The sequence below is a fragment of the Eupeodes corollae genome, chromosome 1 (assembly GCF_945859685.1).
Source record: "Eupeodes corollae chromosome 1, idEupCoro1.1, whole genome shotgun sequence".
Classification (NCBI taxonomy): Eukaryota; Metazoa; Arthropoda; class Insecta; order Diptera; family Syrphidae; genus Eupeodes; species Eupeodes corollae.
In genome coordinates, this window is record NC_079147.1 from 93,439,695 (window position 1) to 93,448,137 (window position 8,443).

Below are 8,443 nucleotides of genomic sequence, written 5' to 3' on the forward strand. Positions count from 1 at the left end.
GGCCGTTCCTTGCGGGCCTATTAAAAAGCCTGTTCATTCTCATCATTGCCACTATGACCTAACCCCAATAAGAGTGACACGGAGGTTGGTTTCGAGGCTGGATAGTTCCGACATTATTGGAACAGTATCGGTGGCTTGATGCTTAGTACGTTGGACTGTTGGCAAATGCCATAATCGGGACCAAGTCCCTTCTTAGTGACGAAGGTTGAGCTTCAGCTCATCTTCAACTCAATAAAAAACAAAAAGTCAGCAGGTGTCAATGGTATATCCAAAGTTGTACTAAGACATTTACCGATGGAGGCAATCGACATTTACACCACACTCTTCAACAATGCACTAAATAATGCATTTTATCCAGTGCATTGGAAGACCGCTGTGGTTCATCCTCTCCCGTAAAAGGGAAAGGACAACTCCAACCCGTCAAATCTTCGGTCGATAAGTCTTCTTCCGAGCATCAGCAAAGTTTTTGAAAAAATCATTAATGTCAAACATTAATTAATCAATAAATGTTGCTCCTTCCCAGATGGAGCAGTTTCGGGTGTTCGAGCAGCAGGACTATTCCAACGAGGTCCTATACAATAACGGGGCTCGAATCAACAGAATTGACAATTTCGTGATAAAAATCGTTTGAGGTCACATTGCAAGAGCTATGTCTTCGACCAACAATTTAATTTTCGGGCCGTTCTATCCGAACGACGAGTATTTTGAAAGTGCACACTTGAGCGGCTTCATTCCACCAGAGGCATTCCTCTTTTTAGACAAATGCGGTCTGATACAGGATAGACTGGCAATTCCGTTAATCTACCACGTCAGACGACGAAGCTTGGATAGGTGACTCCTGTACAATCAGGACGTCATGGAGCAAGGCGGAGCAGAGCTCCTTCGGTTTAGTAGGGCAGTGTCCGAACGGGACTGAACTGATAGTGTGAAGCAGGAGAACCAGTTTTGGTGGCTTCAATCGGCACTTGATAGTGGGTAGTCGGGATGGGGTTTTAGGCCTTGGCCGGCTTACACACTTGTTTTATAGTTTAAGGGTTTAGTTTTAAGTAGAATAGGCAAGGTGGCACAAAAAGAAATAGAAAAAAATTGTTGTTGTGGTTGTTCTAGTTTTAAGTAGTTCACATGTAGAATAGGTAGTTTAAGTTAGTTTTAAGTTTTATATTAAGAACCTTATTTTAAGTAAAAATAAAAAAGGATCTTGATATTAGTTTTTTTTTTTCAAAATTTTCTAATGAATAAAAAAATAAATAAAATATAAATTGAAGTAAAATAGATCTTAGGGCCGAAAGGCATTAGTAGTTAGTGTTATAGTTTAACTTAGAGTGTCCATATGGGCCCATTTAGTTAGTTGTAAGTTATGGATAATTAGGCTAGTTTTACGAATTTTTGTCTAGCTTTATAGGTTTAAAAATGAACTAATAAAAATAAATTAAAAAAAAAGTACGTTGGACTGTCATGGGTGGTCCTGGGTTCGATCCCTGCCTATGCCATCTAAAGTTTTTTTTTTTCACGGGTACTGCCTCTTACGAGGAATTGAAAAATTCTCCAAAAGTAATTCTGTAAAACTGTAGGTCTCCTCCATCCCTGACAACAGTACTCGCTCGCAGGAATTGTTGAGAGCTGTAAGTCATTAGGCCCTAGTTCTCAATGGACTGTTTAGCCGCCCAATTTATTTTTTTATTTATAGAGGATAGATAGAGAGGATAGCCTAGGTTCTATATTGGTTTGAATTTGATTTCAGTATTTTGCATGCTTCTCTGGTTGCTAGAAATGCAGCTTGAAATACAAAAAGAATGTCAGGTAGGTTGGGTCTGGAAAACTAACAGATTGATTTCCGAAAAATTACTCAAGTTTTGTATCTACTTTAAATATCTGTGTTTTGAGAATTGTAATTAATTTATTTTTGGTTAAATTATTGATGTTGTACCATTTTGAAGTGCACATTGAAAAGACAATTTTTTAGAAATGTTATAAAAGAATGTTTTACTTGCTTTTTATAATTAAACGACCGTCAAATTTAAAAAAAATGTTTGATAATATTTCTGCTGAAATAATAATTTAAAAAAAAAATTATATAAAAAGATGTAACAGTTAGTGTTAAATTTGTTTGCATATATGTTTATCAGATTTTAGCAAAGGTTCAAACAAATGTAAACAATAAAAAGGCTTAGTCCAGCTATTAGTTAAAAGAATCTCTGTTTTTATTTACTAATTATCTTGTGAAATTTCTTTGTATACCAATATATGGCAAAAAAAACACGATTTAATTGATTTCCTAAACCAACTTCAAGATCAAATATTTTGAAATCTAAAAAAAAAACAAATTCATAAAGCGTTCAAAACTAAAAGACTGTTTAGCTTAAACAAACTTGAAGTACGAGTGAATGTGAGCATATATAGCTTTAGGGAAACTAATGTTGACTTTTGTTAGTTTTTGTTGAAGTCAAACAAATGTTCACGATTTGATACTGTTTTGAAATTATTAAAACTTATCAAAAATAATGTGGAAATAAAACAGTTACCAACACATACTATATGCTAACGATAGTCACATTTATTGTCCGTAGAACCATTAATGATCAGAAAACTTATTCCAAATACGCACTAAAATGTATCTTTCGAAGGTCTGTAAAATCAGATTCGTTATTTCGTTTCAAATCTACATGAATATGTAAAACACTCATCAAATGCTATATAACAAGCTAGTAAATGTAAATGATCCATTGAATCCTGTAAACACACTTTTTTTAGAACTAATAAAATAGGTACTTCCTTATTACACCTTTTCAAAAAAAATCCTTAAACGAAAATGTAGGAATGTACCTACATACATGACATTTACGACAAAACTCATTTAACTTCAAGTTAGCATACTCCACTCGATCTATATACGTTTTTCATGTACAGTAAAACATGTACCTCATTTTATTTGAGAAGGCATGTTGCCTATATATGTACATATGTAGGTATTACATTTATATAGGTATACGTTATACCCAACCCCCTTTTTCAACCAGATAACCACTTACGCTCAGGTGTTGTATAGCATCGTTTGACAAATAGAGTTGATGACAGAGGTCAAATCTTCTACCTTAACATTCGGCTTAGCTTCCTTCAAACGTACATAATATAAGTGTGTTATAGGTTAAGGTATATCTCTACCAACACGGGCCTCGTCATCGGTCGCCGTGTCGTATACAAGAACGCTGCAGCCACAACATCCGAAAACTTATAGTATGCAACATGGAGGACAATAAAGGTTTCAAAACGTATTTCCTATTTTCATTTCCATTTTATTGTATCTACCTTCCAACAGCTAGCTACCCAGCAGCTATACCTTATATGTGTAGCTCCCACCTACCCATGGTTTTCAACTCATCGCGTCATCATCATTTTCTTTTTTGTTTTATTTTGGCTGAATGTTTTCTGTCTGCACAATTTTCCGCCAAAGAAACGAAAAACAAAACAAACAAAAAAGAAACACAAAATAGAAAACTTATTGAACAAAAACATTGAGGATGTTTATAGAGTTTCGAAAAGAACACACGATGCTATACCATCCTAGCAGCTCTAGCCTATACATCCTTCTGCCTCCCCCCACCCCCTTTGCTCCAAAATATACCCCCAAATCCTTAAGCTCTGCACAGGGACTATCTATATCCATCCAGAGCAAAGGACGTAGAGTTAAATATTGATTAAATTTTCCCCTGTCACAAACTGGAAGTGCATAATCCACTGACACTGCTGCCATCACCAGCAGGAGCAGCAATATAGCAGGCAGGGTTGAATTTTCATCCCTTTTCGTCCCTAAATTTGAGAACATTTCATACACAATTTTTGGTAAGGTAGGGTAGAGAGGCAGAGGAAAAATGTATTGAAGCCTTTGTTTGTGCATGAGATCCCTTACCCCATTACCATCGTCCTTGTGTCACAATATGAGTGTATAAATTCAAAATGGCCGCTAAATTACACGTGTTTCGTTCAACATTAAAAAACTACGTACTATGCTGCCATTGCCATTGCCATCGCATCGTCCTCCCGGTAAGTGGCTCCTTATGTTGATGGAATCAAACTTCATCCATCGACAATAGACAATAAACTTGTAAATGAAATAAATATTCGAGATGAATTGAAACTCTGTGAATAGAATCCGACAGAGATTATACGTGAGTCCAATATTCGTTTCTTCCAAAAGGTAGACAACCTATTTGCATATTGCATTGGTATTCCGGGATGCATAGAATAGCGTTTTATTTTTGTATAGTTTCCCCATGTTAAAGTGTTTTGTTTTCAGCTTCCGGCGCAGCGCGGTGCGGCAGTGAGGGTAATTTTGTTTTCAAAAAACCTTATCCTGTCGAAATGATGTTATAAGGAAAAACCGTTGGATGCGTGCGCAGGAATATTTTAAGGGGATGATTTCTCACTTGGGGAATGTCAATATTGCCTTTTGTTGGATTCCCCTTTATTCCTGGACCTACTGCGAAGTATCTTTTTTACTATACCTATTGCTGGACCTAATCCAACCTAACGAATGCTTCCTTTTGATTCCACATGTACATACTCGTGCGTCGTCATATACACCATGATACTATACACCTACTTATAGTTAACAGCTATTTTTTGTTGTTGGTGGTGTGTGAACTTTAGCATCATGGAGCTTATAGTACACTGCTGGGATATGATACCCGTGGACCGAAAATGAATCTCAGTATCTGGTTAAGTGAAGTTCGTCATTGTTGTCATTTTGCCGTTGGTTTTGGCTGTCGCCATTTTTTTAATTATTTCTTTTTGTTGCAATATCTGAGTAAGTGTGATATGAGGAGAATTTAATTAAATATTCCAAGGATTACTATAATTAAGGATGTGTTTCTTTCTTTATTTTAAACTTGTTTTTTTGTGAAAAAGTGTCAATAATTTGATTTAAATAAACGATGATTGTTACAATTTTGGAGGATTTTAGTGTATGAAGTCTCAAAATATTTTATGTCCTTATTAAGTGAAAAATGTTACATTTGGTGTTAAATTGAATATGTATTTGAATTGAAGAAAAAAAAATCGTACAATTTAAAACAAATGTCAGGCTTCTTAAATTTAATTAACGATATTACAACTATTTTATTAAATTTAATTGGAAGCGAATTAACGAAACTATAGTTTTAGATTTTAATTTTTATGATTGACAATCAATTTTAAACACTTTTTAAGTTATCAACAAATTAAATTAAGTGTATACTTTCTTGACCTAAGTTATACGTATAAATTAAAGTCGTGCAATGTGTGATGTTAAGTGTAATTTCTTAACATTGAACGTACCAATGTTAAATTATATTTCTATCAAAGACAAATAAATAGTTTTATTTAATGTATTTAAAAAAAACTTAGAAGTGTCTTATTCTGAAATCCGAATAAAAACATAATAATTTTATGTTTAGTGTGAGAATGCAAACAATCTAAACCATTCCATCAATTGTGTACTTACTTTAAGGCGGGCCTTGGAGGGACCTACAATTTTACATGGAATTCTTACTGCTAATATGTGTTAAATACATTTTCTAGTCTCTTAGGGTTTATTTTTCAGTCGAAACGCGAATAAAAGTTAGTTTATCTCTTTTTAAATATGTAATAGTTTTGTTCAAATCTAAATAAAACTAAAGTGTACGACTAAATTGCATAAACTTGAAATTAAAAAATTAATGTAGCAAATAAAAATCACGGAGCATAAATGTTTTATATTTATTTGCGAAAGGTCGTAAATTGTATGAATTGAATCAATTTTAAGAATTTTTGTTGGGTATTAGCTTTTAGACAATACTCGTAGGTCAAGTTTTTAAGTAAAACCTTAAATGATTTAACAGATTCGAAAACTAAAGAATTATACACTTTTTGTGATCGTTTTCAGTAAAATTTGTGTGCATAAGATACACACATTATTATTCTTACTACAACTAAAACCAATTGTTTTATTTGAAAGAATTAAAGTTAAAGAAAGTAGTAAATAAATTAAGGAATTTATTACAAGAAGTAAAGACATAAGTTTTACCCTAATTAAAAACTGATTTTTGTAATGGAATTAATTTTTACTTACGTCATTAGGAACTATATAGCAAGTTTTGGATTTCGTAAAAAATATCGAACTCGACGTTTTAATCAAACATGACATTACGGTCCCTGCAATTACTCGCACACATGAATGTTAGAGAGTTGTAAGTCACTAGGGCTGGTTCTTTACGGATTGTTGCTCCACCAAATTTATTTATTTATTGACATTACAGTGGTAGGTACAGAAGTCGAAAAAGTGGTTCCCCCGATTTCGTCCGTTAACCTTACTGTCCTGGCCCCAAACATTTTGTCGATTCGATTCACTTCAAATTATACATTAAGGCCAATTCGAGTAAGGAGTTTTGTTCTTATTTTTAAAGACTAAAATAAACAGTGTTCCCCACATAAATTATTTGGTAGAATTTTGTGTAAATTGTTGGTAATAAAAATATTTTTGTATTGCTCCAAAAGGGTACCCCCATAGAACCGTTATTTTGATTTTAAGTCAACAATAAAAACTAATCAAAAGATTTCAATAATTTTTTCTTATATTGTCGCAACAATACTTCATGATCAAAAATGTCATTGTTCTTATTTTTGATTTAAAAAAAAATATTATATTACTTATTTTCATTTGATAATGTAAAATTCCATATCGTAAAATGTATATTAGTTTTGAAAACAACTTTTTTTGAAGATGCATTTTTCAATCTTAAAATACAAACATAAAATTTGAATCGACTCTTTCGATATATATGCAAGTTTGTACGACCCTGTAGTATATTTTAGTTTTGTTTTTACTTACGACCAACTGCCCATATAAAATTTACAAAATCCAGATTTTTTTAAATTCGCCTTCATAGAACATAACATGTAGTCTTCAATTTGGATGGTTGACTATAAAGAGTTTTCGAATAAGATTCTTCCGACTTGCCCAATTGGAGAACGTACGATTTTTTAAATGGTTCATCGGCTTAAATTCTTGACTTAGTTTGATCTTGATTTGGTGTAAACCAGGATTCAAACTACGCCATACGTGGAATTGGCTGATTTAGATAGTTTGCTACGGAATGCCAAACGGCAATATTTTCGATACTCCGACCAACTCGTTGTCTGGCTGATAAGGCAACAACGCATAAAGAGTAAGTCTTAAAGTTTGTGAATTGTGTGCGAAAATTGGAGTTAACGACTTTAGATTTGAGGTTATCGACTCTGAATTTCAGTAGAAAATGTCTACTATCATGAAAATGTTGAGATAAATGAATAAATTGAAAATGACAGTTCGATGAATAGTAAAAGATATCGTTTAAAAATTGAATTCAAAGTTTAAAAGCCCCTATTAGTAATTCTTGCATATTTTTTACAAATATTTTCAGCGATAAAAGAGACCGAGAATTTAAAAAAGTGAGCTTTTTTGAAATTTATTTTAAAAAACACTGAAAATAATATTTTGTGTAAAGTAAACAAAAGTTTGAAGTCAATCTATTTGTTGTTTTGAAGATATTTGAGAAAAAAAAACATTTTTTTGGGTTTTTTTATTACATTTTTCAAAAAAAAAAAATTATCTAAAAGTTAAAAACTGAATATTGAAAAGTTAAAAATTTAATTTTAATATCTTTTTTATTCCAGAGATATTTTAGTGGAACACAAATTTTAAGTAGACTCTTTTATAGTACCAGTGGCGTTTTGGTTAAAGCTTAGTACTTTCATGCTTGGGTTCAATTATTGTCTCAAATTTTGTTCACGGCTACTGCCTATTATAAGAAATTGAATAGTTCTTAGATTCCTGCTAAGAAAATTGATTCGGTTCCTGCATAAAAACTATAGGTCCCTCCCATCACTGTCACTACACAGGAACGGTAGAGAATTTTAAGTCACTAGGCCCTAATGTAATTTATTTTTATTTCTTATAAAATTCACTTACGATTGTTCAAAAAAATATTTTGTTTAGATTTCTAAATAATTTTGAAGTGAATACAATTATTAATTTTTGAGAATATATTTATGAGATATTCAAGTGTTAATTCAGTTTTATCGAATTTTAAAAATGTTTTTGGTACAATTTATATTCGTTATAAAAAGTTGTCTATGGTATTTTTTTAAAAAATGTATACAAATTTATATTTAAATACAAAGTTTTACTAACTTCCCATAGGAAGTTATTGTAATGGGTCCGATTTGTGGAATTGACAATTTTGAAATTTCTTGACGTTTCAAGGTCCCTAGAGTCGAAATAAAAGATTATTAGAGAGGAGTCTGCTCGTGCGTGTGTACGTACGTTCGTACGTTCTTACGTCGCAGTACGTTTACGACGTTTTTTTGTCGCCCATATCTCTCAAACCAGTAGAGATATCGACTTCAAATCAATTTTGTTACACATATAATAATGCAGAAAGATTCAAAA